Source organism: Dermacentor variabilis, unplaced genomic scaffold, assembly GCF_050947875.1.
Source record: "Dermacentor variabilis isolate Ectoservices unplaced genomic scaffold, ASM5094787v1 scaffold_12, whole genome shotgun sequence".
Taxonomy (NCBI): Eukaryota; Metazoa; Arthropoda; class Arachnida; order Ixodida; family Ixodidae; genus Dermacentor; species Dermacentor variabilis.
Genome location: NW_027460280.1, coordinates 3,368,083 through 3,388,047, shown reverse-complemented (window position 1 = coordinate 3,388,047; position 19,965 = coordinate 3,368,083).

Here is a 19,965-nt window from a genome sequence, read left to right as displayed (position 1 = left end):
TGTAACGAAAGAGATGCATAATGTTACAGTTTAGCCACCACTATACCAACGGTGTATGTGTGTATAAAATTAGGGCAAACAAAAGTTACGCTGCCGCATCCGCTGGTTCGAAACTGCGAGCCGCGCCCGGTGTCGCATTTTATAGTATGTAACGAAAGAGATGAATCAGGTTACAGATTAGCCACCACTATACCAGCGGTGTATGTGTGTATAAAATTAGGGCAAACAAAAGTTACGCTGCCGCATCCGCTGGTTCGAACCTACGAGTCGCGCCCGGTGTCGCATTTTATAGTATATAACGAAAGAGATGAATCAGGTTACAGTTTAGCCACGGCTATACCAGCGGTGTATGTGTGTATAAAATTAGGGCAAACAAAAGTTACGCTGCCGCATCCGCTGGTTCGAAACTGCGAGCCGCGCCCGGTGTCGCATTTTATAGTATGTAACGAAAGAGATGAATCAGGTTACAGATTAGCCACCGCTATACCAGCGGTGTATGTGTGTATAAAATTAGGGCAAACAAAAGTTACACTGCCGCATCCGCTGGTTCGAACCTGCGACCCGCGCCCGGTGTCGCATTTTATAGTATGTAACGAAAGAAATGAATCAGGTTACAGTTTAGCCACGGCTATACCAGTGGTGTATGTGTGTATAAAATTAGGGCAAACAAAAGTTACGCTGCCGCATCCGCTGGTTCGAACCTACGAGTCGCGCCCGGTGTCGCATTTTATAGTATATAACGAAAGAGATGAATCAGGTTACAGTTTAGCCACGGCTATACCAGCGGTGTATGTGTGTATAAAATTAGGGCAAACAAAAGTTACGCTGCCGCATCCGCTGGTTCGAAACTGCGAGCCGCGCCCGGTGTCGCATTTTATAGTATGTAACGAAAGAGATGAATCAGGTTACAGATTAGCCACGGCTATACCAGCGGTGTATGTGTGTATAAAATTAGGGCAAACAAAAGTTACGCTGCCGCATCCGCTGGTTCGAACCTACGAGTCGCGCCCGGTGTCGCATTTTATAGTATATAACGAAAGAGATGAATCAGGTTACAGTTTAGCCACGGCTATACCAGCGGTGTATGTGTGTATAAAATTAGGGCAAACAAAAGTTACGCTGCCGCATCCGCTGGTTCGAACCTGCGAGTCGCGCCCGGTGTCGCATTTTATAGTATGTAACGAAAGAGATGAATCAGGTTACAGATTAGCCACCACTATACCAGTGGTGTATGTGTGTATAAAATTAGGGCAAACAAAAGTTACGCTGCCGCATCCGCTGGTTCGAACCTACGAGTCGCGCCCGGTGTCGCATTTTATAGTATATAACGAAAGAGATGAATCAGGTTACAGTTTAGCCACGGCTATACCAGCGGTGTATGTGTGTATAAAATTAGGGCAAACAAAAGTTACGCTGCCGCATCCGCTGGTTCGAAACTGCGAGCCGCGCCCGGTGTCGCATTTTATAGTATGTAACGAAAGAGATGAATCAGGTTACAGATTAGCCACCACTATACCAGTGGTGTATGTGTGTATAAAATTAGGGCAAACAAAAGTTACGCTGCCGCATCCGCTGGTTCGAACCTACGAGTCGCGCCCGGTGTCGCATTTTATAGTATATAACGAAAGAGATGAATCAGGTTACAGTTTAGCCACGGCTATACCAGCGGTGTATGTGTGTATAAAATTAGGGCAAACAAAAGTTACGCTGCCGCATCCGCTGGTTCGAACCTGCGAGTCGCGCCCGGTGTCGCATTTTATAGTATATAACGAAAGAGATGAATCAGGTTACAGATTAGCCACCACTATACCAGCGGTGTATGTGTGTATAAAATTAGGGCAAACAAAAGTTACGCTGCCGCATCCGCTGGTTCGAACCTACGAGTCGCGCCCGGTGTCGCATTTTATAGTATATAACGAAAGAGATGAATCAGGTTACAGATTAGCCACCACTATACCAGCGGTGTATGTGTGTATAAAATTAGGGCAAACAAAAGTTACGCTGCCGCATCCGCTGGTTCGAACCTGCGAGTCGCGCCCGGTGTCGCATTTTATAGTATGTAACGAAAGAGATGAATCAGGTTACAGATTAGCCACCACTATACCAGTGGTGTATGTGTGTATAAAATTAGGGCAAACAAAAGTTACGCTGCCGCATCCGCTGGTTCGAACCTACGAGTCGCGCCCGGTGTCGCATTTTATAGTATATAACGAAAGAGATGAATCAGGTTACAGTTTAGCCACGGCTATACCAGCGGTGTATGTGTGTATAAAATTAGGGCAAACAAAAGTTACGCTGCCGCATCCGCTGGTTCGAAACTGCGAGCCGCGCCCGGTGTCGCATTTCATAGTATGTAACGAAAGAGATGAATCAGGTTACAGTTTAGCCACCACTATACCAGTGGTGTATGTGTGTATAAAATTAGGGCAAACAAAAGTTACGCTGCCGTATCCGCTGGTTCGAACCTGCGAGCCGCGCCCGGTGTCGCATTTCATAGTATGTAACGAAAGAGATGAATCAGGTTACAGTTTAGCCACCACTATACCAGTGGTGTATGTGTGTATAAAATTAGGGCAAACAAAAGTTACGCTGCCGTATCCGCTGGTTCGAACCTGCGAGCCGCGCCCGGTGTCGCATTTCATAGTATGTAACGAAAGAGATGCATAACGTTTCAGTTTAGCCACCACTATACCAGCGGTGTATGTGTGTATAAAATTAGGGCGAACAAAAGTTACGCTGCCGCATCCGCTGGTTCGAACCTGCGAGCCGCGCCCGGTGTCGTATTTTATAGTATGTAACGAAAGAGATGAATCAGGTTACAGTTTAGCCACGACTGTACCAGCGGTGTATGTGTGTATAAAATTAGGGCAAACAAAACTTACGCTGCCGTATCCGCTGGTTCGAACCTGCGAGCCGCACCCGGTGTCGCATTTCATAGTATGTAACGAAAGAGATGAATCAGGTTACAGTTTAGCCACCACTATACCAGTGGTGTATGAGTGTATAAAATTAGGGCAAACAAAATTTACGCTGCCGTATCCGCTGGTTCGAACCTGCGAGCCGCGCCCGGTGTCGCATTTCATAGTATGTAACGAAAGAGATGAATCAGGTTACAGATTAGCCACCACTATACCAACGGTGTATGTGTGTATAAAATTAGGGCAAACAAAAGTTACGCTGCCGCATCCGCTGGTTCGAACCTGCGAGCCGCACCCGGTGTCGCATTTCATAGTATGTAACGAAAGAGATGCATAACGTTTCAGTTTAGCCACCACTATACCAGCGGTGTATGTGAGTATAAAATTAGGGCAAACAAAACTTACGCTGCCGCATCCGCTGGTTCGAACCTGCGAGCCGCGCCCGGAGTCGTATTTTATAGTATGTAACGAAAGAGATGAATCAGGTTACAGTTTAGCCACGACTGTACCAGCGGTGTATGTGTGTATAAAATTAGGGCAAACAAAACTTACGCTGCCGTATCCGCTGGTTCGAACCTGCGAGCCGCGCCCGGTGTCGCATTTTATAGTATGTAACGAAAGAGATGCATAACGTTACAGTTTAGCCACGACTGTACCAGCGGTGTATGTGTGTATAAAATTAGGGCAAACAAAAGTTACGCTGCCGCATCCGCTGGTTCGAACCTGCGAGCCGCGCATGGTGTCGCATTTTATAGTATGTAACGAAAGAGATGAATCAGGTTACAGTTTAGCCACGACTGTACCAGCGGTGTATGTGTGTATAAAATTAGGGCAAACAAAACTTACGCTGCCGTATCCGCTGGTTCGAACCTGCGAGCCGCGCCCGGTGTCGCATTTCATAGTATGTAACGAAAGAGATGAATCAGGTTACAGATTAGCCACCACTATACCAGCGGTGTATGTGTATATAAAATTAGGGCAAACAAAAATTACGCTGCCGCATCCGCTGTTTCGAACCTGCGAGCCGCGCCCGGTGTCGCATTTCATAGTATGTAACGAAAGAGATGAATCAGGTTACAGTTTAGCCACCACTATACCAGTGGTGTATGTGTGTATAAAATTAGGGCAAACAAAAGTTACGCTGCCGTATCCGCTGGTTCGAACCTGCGAGCCGCGCCCGGTGTCGCATTTCATAGTATGTAACGAAAGAGATGAATCAGGTTACAGATTAGCCACCACTATACCAGCGGTGTATGTGTATATAAAATTAGGGCAAACAAAAATTACGCTGCCGCGCATCCGCTGTTTCGAACCTGCGAGCCGCGCCCGGTGTCGCATTTCATAGTATGTAACGAAAGAGATGAATCAGGTTACAGTTTAGCCACCACTATACCAGTGGTGTATGTGTGTATAAAATTAGGGCAAACAAAAGTTACGCTGCCGTATCCGCTGGTTCGAACCTGCGAGCCGCGCCCGGAGTCGTATTTTATAGTATGTAACGAAAGAGATGAATCAGGTTACAGTTTAGCCACGACTGTACCAGCGGTGTATGTGTGTATAAAATTAGGGCAAACAAAACTTACGCTGCCGTATCCGCTGGTTCGAACCTGCGAGCCGCACCCGGTGTCGCATTTCATAGTATGTAACGAAAGAGATGAATCAGGTTACAGTTTAGCCACCACTATACCAGTGGTGTATGTGTGTATAAAATTAGGGCAAACAAAACTTACGCTGCCGTATCCGCTGGTTCGAACCTGCGAGCCGCACCCGGTGTCGCATTTCATAGTATGTAACGAAAGAGATGAATCAGGTTACAGTTTAGCCACCACTATACCAGTGGTGTATGTGTGTATAAAATTAGGGCAAACAAAAGTTACGCTGCCGTATCCGCTGGTTCGAACCTGCGAGCCGCGCCCGGTGTCGCATTTCATAGTATGTAACGAAAGAGATGAATCAGGTTACAGATTAGCCACCACTATACCAATGGTGTATGTGTGTATAAAATTAGGGCAAACAAAAGTTACGCTGCCGCATCCGCTGGTTCGAACCTGCGAGCCGCACCCGGTGTCGCATTTCATAGTAGGTAACGAAAGAGATGCATAACGTTTCAGTTTAGCCACCACTATACCAGCGGTGTATGTGTGTATAAAATTAGGGCGAACAAAAGTTACGCTGCCGCATCCGCTGGTTCGAACCTGCGAGCCGCGCCCGGTGTCGTATTTTATAGTATGTAACGAAAGAGATGAATCAGGTTACAGTTTAGCCACGACTGTACCAGCGGTGTATGTGTGTATAAAATTAGGGCAAACAAAACTTACGCTGCCGTATCCGCTGGTTCGAACCTGCGAGCCGCACCCGGTGTCGCATTTCATAGTATGTAACGAAAGAGATGAATCAGGTTACAGTTTAGCCACCACTATACCAGTGGTGTATGTGTGTATAAAATTAGGGCAAACAAAAGTTACGCTGCCGTATCCGCTGGTTCGAACCTGCGAGCCGCGCCCGGTGTCGCATTTCATAGTATGTAACGAAAGAGATGAATCAGGTTACAGATTAGCCACCACTATACCAACGGTGTATGTGTGTATAAAATTAGGGCAAACAAAAGTTACGCTGCCGCATCCGCTGGTTCGAACCTGCGAGCCGCACCCGGTGTCGCATTTCATAGTAGGTAACGAAAGAGATGCATAACGTTTCAGTTTAGCCACCACTATACCAGCGGTGTATGTGTGTATAAAATTAGGGCGAACAAAAGTTACGCTGCCGCATCCGCTGGTTCGAACCTGCGAGCCGCGCCCGGTGTCGTATTTTATAGTATGTAACGAAAGAGATGAATCAGGTTACAGTTTAGCCACGACTGTACCAGCGGTGTATGTGTGTATAAAATTAGGGCAAACAAAACTTACGCTGCCGTATCCGCTGGTTCGAACCTGCGAGCCGCACCCGGTGTCGCATTTCATAGTATGTAACGAAAGAGATGAATCAGGTTACAGTTTCGCCACCACTATACCAGTGGTGTATGTGTGTATAAAATTAGGGCAAACAAAATTTACGCTGCCGTATCCGCTGGTTCGAACCTGCGAGCCGCGCCCGGTGTCGCATTTCATAGTATGTAACGAAAGAGATGAATCAGGTTACAGATTAGCCACCACTATACCAACGGTGTATGTGTGTATAAAATTAGGGCAAACAAAAGTTACGCTGCCGCATCCGCTGGTTCGAACCTGCGAGCCGCACCCGGTGTCGCATTTCATAGTATGTAACGAAAGAGATGCATAACGTTTCAGTTTAGCCACCACTATACCCGCGGTGTATGTGTGTATAAAATTAGGGCAAACAAAAGTTACGCTGCCGCATCCGCTGGTTCGAACCTGCGAGCCGCGCCCGGAGTCGTATTTTATAGTATGTAACGAAAGAGATGAATCAGGTTACAGTTTAGCCACGACTGTACCAGCGGTGTATGTGTGTATAAAATTAGGGCAAACAAAACTTACGCTGCCGTATCCGCTGGTTCGAACCTGCGAGCCGCGCCCGGTGTCGCATTTTATAGTATGTAACGAAAGAGATGCATAACGTTACAGTTTAGCCACGACTGTACCAGCGGTGTATGTGTGTATAAAATTAGGGCAAACAAAAGTTACGCTGCCGCATCCGCTGGTTCGAACCTGCGAGCCGCGCATGGTGTCGCATTTTATAGTATGTAACGAAAGAGATGAATCAGGTTACAGTTTAGCCACGACTGTACCAGCGGTGTATGTGTGTATAAAATTAGGGCAAACAAAACTTACGCTGCCGTATCCGCTGGTTCGAACCTGCGAGCCGCGCCCGGTGTCGCATTTCATAGTATGTAACGAAAGAGATGAATCAGGTTACAGATTAGCCACCACTATACCAGCGGTGTATGTGTATATAAAATTAGGGCAAACAAAAATTACGCTGCCGCATCCGCTGTTTCGAACCTGCGAGCCGCGCCCGGTGTCGCATTTCATAGTATGTAACGAAAGAGATGAATCAGGTTACAGTTTAGCCACCACTATACCAGTGGTGTATGTGTGTATAAAATTAGGGCAAACAAAAGTTACGCTGCCGTATCCGCTGGTTCGAACCTGCGAGCCGCGCCCGGTGTCGCATTTCATAGTATGTAACGAAAGAGATGAATCAGGTTACAGATTAGCCACCACTATACCAGCGGTGTATGTGTATATAAAATTAGGGCAAACAAAAATTACGCTGCCGCATCCGCTGTTTCGAACCTGCGAGCCGCGCCCGGTGTCGCATTTCATAGTATGTAACGAAAGAGATGAATCAGGTTACAGTTTAGCCACCACTATACCAGTGGTGTATGTGTGTATAAAATTAGGGCAAACAAAAGTTACGCTGCCGTATCCGCTGGTTCGAACCTGCGAGCCGCGCCCGGTGTCGCATTTCATAGTATGTAACGAAAGAGATGCATAACGTTTCAGTTTAGCCACCACTATACCAGCGGTGTATGTGTGTATAAAATTAGGGCAAACAAAAGTTACGCTGCCGCATCCGCTGGTTCGAACCTGCGAGCCGCGCCCGGTGTCGTATATTATAGTATGTAACGAAAGAGATGAATCAGGTTACAGTTTAGCCACGACTGTACCAGCGGTGTATGTGTGTATAAAATTAGGGCAAACAAAACTTACGCTGCCGTATCCGCTGGTTCGAACCTGCGAGCCGCACCCGGTGTCGCATTTCATAGTATGTAACGAAAGAGATGAATCAGGTTACAGTTTAGCCACCACTATACCAGTGGTGTATGTGTGTATAAAATTAGGGCAAACAAAAGTTACGCTGCCGTATCCGCTGGTTCGAACCTGCGAGCCGCGCCCGGTGTCGCATTTCATAGTATGTAACGAAAGAGATGAATCAGGTTACAGATTAGCCACCACTATACCAACGGTGTATGTGTGTATAAAATTAGGGCAAACAAAAGTTACGCTGCCGCATCCGCTGGTTCGAACCTGCGAGCCGCACCCGGTGTCGCATTTCATAGTAGGTAACGAAAGAGATGCATAACGTTTCAGTTTAGCCACCACTATACCAGCGGTGTATGTGTGTATAAAATTAGGGCAAACAAAAGTTACGCTGCCGCATCCGCTGGTTCGAACCTGCGAGCCGCGCCCGGTGTCGTATTTTATAGTATGTAACGAAAGAGATGAATCAGGTTACAGTTTAGCCACGACTGTACCAGCGGTGTATGTGTGTATAAAATTAGGGCAAACAAAACTTACGCTGCCGTATCCGCTGGTTCGAACCTGCGAGCCGCGCCCGGTGTCGCATTTTATAGTATGTAACGAAAGAGATGCATAACGTTACAGTTTAGCCACGACTGTACCAGCGGTGTATGTGTGTATAAAATTAGGGCAAACAAAAGTTACGCTGCCGCATCCGCTGGTTCGAACCTGCGAGCCGCGCATGGTGTCGCATTTTATAGTATGTAACGAAAGAGATGAATCAGGTTACAGTTTAGCCACCACTATACCAGCGGTGTATGTGTGTATAAAATTAGGGCAAACAAAAGTTACGCTGCCGCATCCGCTGGTTCGAACCTGCGAGCCGCGCCCGGTGTCGTATATTATAGTATGTAACGAAAGAGATGAATCAGGTTACAGTTTAGCCACGACTGTACCAGCGGTGTATGTGTGTATAAAATTAGGGCAAACAAAACTTACGCTGCCGTATCCGCTGGTTCGAACCTGCGAGCCGCGCCCGGTGTCGCATATCATAGTATGTAACGAAAGAGATGAATCAGGTTACAGTTTAGCCACCACTATACCAGTGGTGTATGTGTGTATAAAATTAGGGCAAACAAAAGTTACGCTGCCGTATCCGCTGGTTCGAACCTGCGAGCCGCGCCCGGTGTCGCATTTCATAGTATGTAACGAAAGAGATGAATCAGGTTACAGTTTAGCCACCACTATACCAGTGGTGTATGTGTGTATAAAATTAGGGCAAACAAAAGTTACGCTGCCGCATCCGCTGGTTCGAACCTGCGAGCCGCGCCCGGTGTCGCATTTCATAGTATCTAACGAAAGAGATGCATAACGTTTCAGTTTAGCCACCACTATACCAGCGGTGTATGTGTGTATAAAATTAGGGCAAACAAAAGTTACGCTGCCGCATCCGCTGGTTCGAACCTGCGAGCCGCGCCCGGTGTCGTATTTTGTAGTATGTAACGAAAGAGATGAATCAGGTTACAGTTTAGCCACGACTGTACCAGCGGTGTATGTGTGTATAAAATTAGGGCAAACAAAACTTACGCTGCAGTATCCGCTGGTTCGAACCTGCGAGCCGCGCCCGGTGTCGCATTTTATAGTATGTAACGAAAGAGATGCATAACGTTACAGTTTAGCCACGACTGTACCAGCGGTGTATGTGTGTATAAAATTAGGGCAAAGAAAAGTTACGCTGCCGCATCCGCTGGTTCGAACCTGCGAGCCGCGCATGGTGTCGCATTTTATAGTATGTAACGAAAGAGATGAATCAGGTTACAGTTTAGCCACCACTATACCAGCGTTGTATGTGTGTATAAAATTAGGGCAAACAAAAGTTACGCTGCCGCATCCGCTGTTTCGAATCTGCGAGCCGCGCCCGGTGTCGCATTTTATAGTATGTAACGAAAGAGATGAATCAGGTAACAGTTTAGCCTCGGCTATACCATCGGTGTATGTGTGTATAAAATTAGGGCAAACAAAAGTTACGCTGCCGCATCCGCTGGTTCGAACCTGCGAGCCGCGCCCGGTGTCGCATTTCATAGTATGTAACGAAAGAGATGCATCACGTTACAGATTAGCCACCACTATACCAGCGGTGTATGTGTATATAAAATTAGGGCAAACAAAAGTTACGCTGCCGCGTCCGCTGGTTCGAACCTGCGAGCCGCACCCGGTGTCGCATTTCATAGTATGTAACGAAAGAGATGCATAACGTTTCAGTTTAGCCACCACTATACCAACGGTGTATGTGTGTATAAAATTAGGGCAAACAAAAGTTACGCTGCCGCATCCGCTGGTTCGAACCTGAGAGCCGCGCCCGGTGTCGTATTTTATAGTATGTAACGAAAGAGATGAATCAGGTTACAGTTTAGCCACGACTGTACCAGCGGTGTATGTGTGTATAAAATTAGGGCAAACAAAACTTACGCTGCCGTATCCGCTGGTTCGAACCTGCGAGCCGCGCCCGGTGTCGCATTTTATAGTATGTAACGAAAGAGATGCATAACGTTACAGTTTTGCCACGACTGTACCAGCGGTGTATGTGTGTATAAAATTAGGGCAAACAAAAGTTACGCTGCCGCATCCGCTGGTTCGAACCTGAGAGCCGCGCATGGTGTCGCATTTTATAGTATGTAACGAAAGAGATGAATCAGGTTACAGTTTAGCCACGACTGTACCAGCGGTGTATGTGTGTATAAAATTAGGGCAAACAAAACTTACGCTGCCGTATCCGCTGGTTCGAACCTGCGAGCCGCGCCCGGTGTCGCATTTCATAGTATGTAACGAAAGAGATGAATCAGGTTACAGATTAGCCACCACTATACCAGCGGTGTATGTGTATATAAAATTAGGGCAAACAAAAATTACGCTGCCGCATCCGCTGTTTCGAACCTGCGAGCCGCGCCCGGTGTCGCATTTCATAGTATGTAACGAAAGAGATGAATCAGGTTACAGTTTAGCCACCACTATACCAGTGGTGTATGTGTGTATAAAATTAGGGCAAACAAAAGTTACGCTGCCGTATCCGCTGGTTCGAACCTGCGAGCTGCGCCTGGTGTCGCATTTCATAGTATGTAACGAAAGAGATGAATCAGGTTACAGATTAGCCACCACTATACCAGCGGTGTATGTGTATATAAAATTAGGGCAAACAAAAACTACGCTGCCGCATCCGCTGTTTCGAACCTGCGAGCCGCGCCCGGTGTCGTATTTCATAGTATGTAACGAAAGAGATGAATCAGGTTACAGTTTAGCCACCACTATACCAGTGGTGTATGTGTGTATAAAATTAGGGCAAACAAAAGTTACGCTGCCGTATCCGCTGGTTCGAACCTGCGAGCCGCGCCCGGTGTCGCATTTCATAGTATGTAACGAAAGAGATGCATAACGTTTCAGTTTAGCCACCACTATACCAGCGGTGTATGTGTGTATAAAATTAGGGCAAACAAAAGTTACGCTGCCGCATCCGCTGGTTCGAACCTGCGAGCCGCACCCGGTGTCGTATTTTATAGTATGTAACGAAAGAGATGAATCAGGTTACAGTTTAGCCACGACTGTACCAGCGGTGTATGTGTGTATAAAATTAGGGCAAACAAAAGTTACGCTGCCGCATCCGCTGGTTCGAACCTGCGAGCCGCGCATGGTGTCGCATTTTATAGTATGTAACGAAAGAGATGAATCAGGTTACAGTTTAGCCACCACTATACCAGTGGTGTATGTGTGTATAAAATTAGGGCAAACAAAAGTTACGCTGCCGTATCCGCTGGTTCGAACCTGCGAGCTGCGCCTGGTGTCGCATTTCATAGTATGTAACGAAAGAGATGAATCAGGTTACAGATTAGCCACCACTATACCAGCGGTGTATGTGTATATAAAATTAGGGCAAACAAAAACTACGCTGCCGCATCCGCTGTTTCGAACCTGCGAGCCGCGCCCGGTGTCGTATTTTATAGTATGTAACGAAAGAGATGAATCAGGTTACAGTTTAGCCACGACTGTACCAGCGGTGTATGTGTGTATAAAATTAGGGCAAACAAAAGTTACGCTGCCGCATCCGCTGGTTCGAACCTGCGAGCCGCGCATGGTGTCGCATTTTATAGTATGTAACGAAAGAGATGAATCAGGTTACAGTTTAGCCACGACTGTACCAGCGGTGTATGTGTGTATAAAATTAGGGCAAACAAAAGTTACGCTGCCGCATCCGCTGGTTCGAACCTGCGAGCCGCACCCGGTGTCGCATTTCATAGTATGTAACGAAAGAGATGAATCAGGTTACAGATTAGCCACCACTATACCAGCGGTGTATGTGTATATAAAATTAGGGCAAACAAAAACTACGCTGCCGCATCCGCTGTTTCGAACCTGCGAGCCGCGCCCGGTGTCGCATTTCATAGTATGTAACGAAAGAGATGAATCAGGTTACAGATTAGCCACCACTATACCAGCGGTGTATGTGTATATAAAATTAGGGCAAACAAAAGTTACGCTGCCGCATCCGCTGGTTCGAACCTGCGAGCCGCACCCGGTGTCGTATTTTATAGTATGTAACGAAAGAGATGAATCAGGTTACAGTTTAGCCACGACTGTACCAGCGGTGTATGTGTGTATAAAATTAGGGCAAACAAAAGTTACGCTGCCGCATCCGCTGGTTCGAACCTGCGAGCCGCGCATGGTGTCGCATTTTATAGTATGTAACGAAAGAGATGAATCAGGTTACAGTTTAGCCACCACTATACCAGTGGTGTATGTGTGTATAAAATTAGGGCAAACAAAAGTTACGCTGCCGTATCCGCTGGTTCGAACCTGCGAGCCGCGCCCGGTGTCGCATTTCATAGTATGTAACGAAAGAGATGCATAACGTTTCAGTTTAGCCACCACTATACCAGCGGTGTATGTGTATATAAAATTAGGGCAAACAAAAGTTACGCTGCCGCGTCCGCTGGTTCCAACCTGCGAGCCGCACCCGGTGTCGTATTTTATAGTATGTAACGAAAGAGATGAATCAGGTTACAGTTTAGCCACGACTGTACCAGCGGTGTATGTGTGTATAAAATTAGGGCAAACAAAAGTTACGCTGCCGCATCCGCTGTTTCGAATCTGCGAGCCGCGCCCGGTGTCGCATTTTATAGTATGTAACGAAAGAGATGCATAACGTTTCAGTTTAGCCACCACTATACCAGCGGTGTATGTGTGTATAAAATTAGGGCAAACAAAAGTTACGCTGCCGCATCCGCTGGTTCGAACCTGCGAGCCGCGCATGGTGTCGCATTTTATAGTATGTAACGAAAGAGATGAATCAGGTTACAGTTTAGCCACCACTATACCAGCGGTGTATGTGTGTATAAAATTAGGGCAAACAAAAGTTACGCTGCCGCATCCGCTGTTTCGAATCTGCGAGCCGCGCCCGGTGTCGCATTTTATAGTATGTAACGAAAGAGATGCATAACGTTTCAGTTTAGCCACCACTATTCCAGCGGTGTATGTGTATATAAAATTAGGGCAAACAAAAGTTACGCTGCCGCGTCCGCTGGTTCGAACCTGCGAGCCGCACCCGGTGTCGTATTTTATAGTATGTAACGAAAGAGATGAATCAGGTTACAGTTTAGCCACGACTGTACCAGCGGTGTATGTGTGTATAAAATTAGGGCAAACAAAAGTTACGCTGCCGCATCCGCTGTTTCGAATCTGCGAGCCGCGCCCGGTGTCGCATTTTATAGTATGTAACGAAAGAGATGCATAACGTTTCAGTTTAGCCACCACTATACCAGCGGTGTATGTGTATATAAAATTAGGGCAAACAAAAGTTACGCTGCCGCGTCCGCTGGTTCGAACCTGCGAGCCGCGCATGGTGTCGCATTTTATAGTATGTAACGAAAGAGATGAATCAGGTTACAGTTTAGCCACCACTATACCAGCGGTGTATGTGTGTATAAAATTAGGGCAAACAAAAGTTACGCTGCCGCATCCGCTGTTTCGAATCTGCGAGCCGCGCCCGGTGTCGCATTTTATAGTATGTAACGAAAGAGATGCATAACGTTTCAGTTTAGCCACCACTATACCAGCGGTGTATGTGTGTATAAAATTAGGGCAAACAAAAGTTACGCTGCCGCATCCGCTGGTTCGAACCTGCGAGCCGCGCCCGGTGTCGTATTTTATAGTATGTAACGAAAGAGATGAATCAGGTTACAGTTTAGCCACGACTGTACCAGCGGTGTATGTGTGTATAAAATTAGGGCAAACAAAACTTACGCTGCCGTATCCGCTGGTTCGAACCTGCGAGCCGCGCCCGGTGTCGCATTTTATAGTATGTAACGAAAGAGATGCATAACGTTACAGTTTAGCCACGACTGTACCAGCGGTGTATGTGTGTATAAAATTAGGGCAAACAAAAGTTACGCTGCCGCATCCGCTGGTTCGAACCTGCCAGCCGCGCCCGGTGTCGTATTTTATAGTATGTAACGAAAGAGATGAATCAGGTTACAGTTTAGCCACGACTGTACCAGCGGTGTATGTGTGTATAAAATTAGGGCAAACAAAACTTACGCCGCCGTATCCGCTGGTTCGAACCTGCGAGCCGCGCCCGGTGTCGCATTTTATAGTATGTAACGAAAGAGATGCATAACGTTACAGTTTAGCCACGACTGTACCAGCGGTGTATGTGTGTATAAAATTAGGGCAAACAAAAGTTACGCTGCCGCATCCGCTGTTTCGAATCTGCGAGCCGCGCCCGGTGTCGCATTTTATAGTATGTAACGAAAGAGATGCATAACGTTTCAGTTTAGCCACCACTATACCAGCGGTGTATGTGTGTATAAAATTAGGGCAAACAAAAGTTACGCTGCCGCATCCGCTGGTTCGAACCTGCGAGCCGCGCCCGGTGTCGTATATTATAGTATGTAACGAAAGAGATGAATCAGGTTACAGTTTAGCCACGACTGTACCAGCGGTGTATGTGTGTATAAAATTAGGGCAAACAAAACTTACGCTGCCGTATCCGCTGGTTCGAACCTGCGAGCCGCGCCCGGTGTCGCATATCATAGTATGTAACGAAAGAGATGAATCAGGTTACAGTTTAGCCACCACTATACCAGTGGTGTATGTGTGTATAAAATTAGGGCAAACAAAAGTTACGCTGCCGTATCCGCTGGTTCGAACCTGCGAGCCGCGCCCGGTGTCGCATTTCATAGTATGTAACGAAAGAGATGCATAACGTTTCAGTTTAGCCACCACTATACCAGCGGTGTATGTGTGTATAAAATTAGGGCAAACAAAAGTTACGCTGCCGCATCCGCTGGTTCGAACCTGCGAGCCGCGCCCGGTGTCGTATTTTATTGTATGTAACGAAAGAGATGAATCAGGTTACAGTTTAGCCACGACTGTACCAGCGGTGTATGTGTGTATAAAATTAGGGCAAACAAAACTTACGCTGCCGTATCCGCTGGTTCGAACCTGCGAGCCGCGCCCGGTGTCGCATATCATAGTATGTAACGGAAGAGATGAATCAGGTTACAGTTTAGCCACCACTATACCAGTGGTGTATGTGTGTATAAAATTAGGGCAAACAAAAGTTACGCTGCCGCATCCGCTGGTTCGAACCTGCGAGCCGCGCCCGGTGTCGCATTTCATAGTATGTAACGAAAGAGATGAATCAGGTTACAGTTTAGCCACGACTGTACCAGCGGTGTATGTGTGTATAAAATTAGGGCAAACAAAACTTACGCTGCCGTATCCGCTGGTTCGAACCTGCGAGCCGCGCCCGGTGTCGCATATCATAGTATGTAACGGAAGAGATGAATCAGGTTACAGTTTAGCCACCACTATACCAGTGGTGTATGTGTGTATAAAATTAGGGCAAACAAAAGTTACGCTGCCGCATCCGCTGGTTCGAACCTGCGAGCCGCGCCCGGTGTCGCATTTCATAGTATGTAACGAAAGAGATGCATAACGTTTCAGTTTAGCCACCACTATACCAGCGGTGTATGTGTGTATAAAATTAGGGCAAACAAAAGTTACGCTGCCGCATCCGCTGGTTCGAACCTGCGAGCCGCGCCCGGTGTCGTATTTTATAGTATGTAACGAAAGAGATGCATAACGTTACAGTTTAGCCACGACTGTACCAGCGGTGTATGTGTGTATAAAATTAGGGCAAACAAAAGTTACGCTGCCGCATCCGCTGGTTCGAACCTGCGAGCCGCGCCCGGTGTCGCATTTCATAGTATGTAACGAAAGAGATGCATAACGTTTCAGTTTAGCCACCACTATACCAGCGGTGTATGTGTGTATAAAATTAGGGCAAACAAAACTTACGCTGCCGTATCCGCTGGTTCGAACCTGCGAGCCGCGCCCGGTGTCGCATTTTATAGTATGTAACGAAAGAGATGCATAACGTTACAGTTTAGCCACGACTGTACCAGCGGTGTATGTGTGTATAAAATTAGGGCAAACAAAAGTTACGCTGCCGCATCCGCTGGTTCGAACCTGCGAGCCGCGCATGGTGTCGCATTTTATAGTATGTAACGAAAGAGATGAATCAGGTTACAGTTTAGCCACCACTATACCAGCGTTGTATGTGTGTATAAAATTAGGGCAAACAAAAGTTACGCTGCCGCATCCGCTGTTTCGAATCTGCGAGCCGCGCCCGGTGTCGCATTTTATAGTATGTAACGAAAGAGATGAATCAGGTAACAGTTTAGCCTCGGCTATACCAGCGGTGTATGTGTGTATAAAATTAGGGCAAACAAAAGTTACGCTGCCGCATCCGCTGGTTCGAACCTGCGAGCCGCGCCCGGTGTCGCATTTCATAGTATGTAACGAAAGAGATGCATCACGTTACAGATTAGCCACCACTATACCAGCGGTGTATGTGTATATAAAATTAGGGCAAACAAAAGTTACGCTGCCGCGTCCGCTGTTTCGAACCTGCGAGCCGCGCCCGGTGTCGCATTTTATAGTATGTAACGAAAGAGATGAATCAGGTTACAGTTTAGCCACCACTATACCAGCGGTGTATGTGTATATAAAATTAGGGCAAACAAAAGTTACGCTGCCGCATCCGCTGGTTCGAACCTGCGAGCAGCGCCCGGTGTCGCATTTTATAGTATGTAACGAAAGAGATGAATCAGGTAACAGTTTAGCCTCGGCTATACCAGCGGTGTATGTGTGTATAAAATTAGGGCAAACAAAAGTTACGCTGCCGCATCCGCTGGTTCGAACCTGCGAGCCGCGCCCGGTGTCGCATTTCATAGTATGTAACGAAAGAGATGCATCACGTTACAGTTTAGCCACCACTATACCAGCGGTGTATGTGTGTATAAAATTAGGGCAAACAAAAGTTACGCTGCCGCATCCGCTGGTTCGAACCTGCGAGCCGAGCCCGGTGTCGCATTTTATAGTATGTAACGAAAGAGATGAATCAGGTTACAGTTTAGCCACCACTATACCAGCGGTGTATGTGTATATAAAATTAGGGCAAACAAAAGTTACGCTGCCGCATCCGCTGGTTCGAACCTGCGAGCAGCGCCCGGTGTCGCATTTTATAGTATGTAACGAAAGAGATGAATCAGGTAACAGTTTAGCCTCGGCTATACCAGCGGTGTATGTGTGTATAAAATTAGGGCAAATAGAAGTTACGCTGCCGCATCCTTTGTTTCGAACCTGCGAGCCGCGCCCGGTGTCGCATTTTATAGTATGTAACGAAAGAGATGCATCATGTTACAGATTAGCCACCACTATACCAGCGGTGTATGTGTAGATAAAATTAGGGCAAACAAAAGATACGCTGCCGCATCCGCTGGTTCGAACCTGCGAGCAGCGCCCGGTGTCGCATTTTATAGTATGTAACGAAAGAGATGAATCAGGTAACAGTTTAGCCTCGGCTATACCAGCGGTGTATGTGTGTATAAAATTAGGGCAAACAAAAGTTACGCTGCCGCATCCGCTGGTTCGAACCTGCGAGCCGCGCCCGGTGTCGCATTTTATAGTATGTAACGAAAGAGATGAATCAGGTTACAGTTTAGCCACCACTATACCAGCGGTGTATGTGTATATAAAATTAGGGCAAACAAAAGTTACGCTGCCGCATCCGCTGGTTCGAACCTGCGAGTCGCGCCCGGTGTCGCATTTCGTAGTATGTAACGAAAGAGATGCATCACGTTACAGATTAGCCACCACTATACCAGCGGTGTATGTGTATATAAAATTAGGGCAAACAAAAGTTGCGCTGCCGCATCCGCTGGTTCGAACCTGCGAGCAGCGCCCGGTGTCGCATTTTATAGTATGTAACGAAAGAGATTAATCAGGTAACAGTTTAGCCACGGCGATACCAGCGGTGTATGTGTGTATAAAATTAGGGCAAACAAAAGTTACGCTGCCGTATCCGCTGGTTCGAACCTGCGAGCCACGCCCGGTGTCGCATTTCGTAGTATGTAACGAAAGAGATGCATCACGTTACAGATTAGCCACCACTATACCAGCGGTGTATGTGTATATAAAATTAGGGCAAACAAAAGTTGCGCTGCCGCATCCGCTGGTTCGAACCTGCGAGCAGCGCCCGGTGTCGCATTTTATAGTATGTAACGAAAGAGATTAATCAGGTAACAGTTTAGCCACGGCTATACCAGCGGTGTATGTGTGTATAAAATTAGGGCAAACAAAAGTTACGCTGCCGTATCCGCTGATTCGAACCTGCGAGCAGCGCCCGGTGTCGCATTTTATAGTATATAACGAAAGAGATGAATCAGGTTACAGATTAGCCACCACTATACCAGCGGTGTATGTGTGTATAAAATTAGGGCAAACAAAAGTTACGCTGCCGTATCCGCTGGTTCGAACCTGCGAGCCACGCCCGGTGTCGCATTTCGTAGTATGTAACGAAAGAGATGCATCACGTTACAGATTAGCCACCACTATACCAGCGGTGTATGTGTATATAAAATTAGGGCAAACAAAAGTTGCGCTGCCGCATCCGCTGGTTCGAACCTGCGAGCAGCGCCCGGTGTCGCATTTTATAGTATGTAACGAAAGAGATTAATCAGGTAACAGTTTAGCCACGGCTATACCAGCGGTGTATGTGTATATAAAATTAGGGCAAACAAAAGTTGCGCTGCCGCATCCGCTGGTTCGAACCTGCGAGCAGCGCCCGGTGTCGCATTTTATAGTATATAACGAAAGAGATGAATCAGGTTACAGATTAGCCACCACTATACCAGCGGTGTATGTGTGTATAAAATTAGGGCAAACAAAAGTTACGCTGCCGTATCCGCTGATTCGAACCTGCGAGCAGCGCCCGGTGTCGCATTTTATAGTATATAACGAAAGAGATGAATCAGGTTACAGATTAGCCACCACTATACCAGCGGTGTATGTGTGTATAAAATTAGGGCAAACAAAAGTTACGCTGCCGTATCCGCTGGTTCGAACCTGCGAGCCACGCCCGGTGTCGCATTTCGTAGTATGTAACGAAAGAGATGCATCACGTTACAGATTAGCCACCACTATACCAGCGGTGTATGTGTATATAAAATTAGGGCAAACAAAAGTTGCGCTGCCGCATCCGCTGGTTCGAACCTGCGAGCAGCGCCCGGTGTCGCATTTTATAGTATGTAACGAAAGAGATTAATCAGGTAACAGTTTAGCCACGGCTATACCAGCGGTGTATGTGTGTATAAAATTAGGGCAAACAAAAGTTACGCTGCCGTATCCGCTGATTCGAACCTGCGAGGCGCGCCCGGTGTCGCATTTTATAGTATGTAACGAAAGAGATTAATCAGGTAACAGTTTAGCCACGGCTATACCAGCGGTGTATGTGTGTATAAAATTAGGGCAAACAAAAGTTACGCTGCCGCATCCGCTGGTTCGAACCTGCGAGTCGCGCCCGGTGTCGCATTTCATAGTATATAACGAAAGAGATGAATCAGGTTACAGTTTAGCCACCACTATACCAGCGGTGTATGTGTGTATAAAATTAGGGCAAACAAAAGTTACGCTGCCGTATCCGCTGGTTCGAACCTGCGAGCCACGCCCGGTGTCGCATTTCGTAGTATGTAACGAAAGAGATGCATCACGTTACAGATTAGCCACCACTATACCAGCGGTGTATGTGTATATAAAATTAGGGCAAACAAAAGTTGCGCTGCCGCATCCGCTGGTTCGAACCTGCGAGCAGCGCCCGGTGTCGCATTTTATAGTATGTAACGAAAGAGATTAATCAGGTAACAGTTTAGCCACCACTATACCAGCGGTGTATGTGTGTATAAAATTAGGGCAAACAAAAGTTACGCTGCCGCATCCGCTGGTTCGAACCTGCG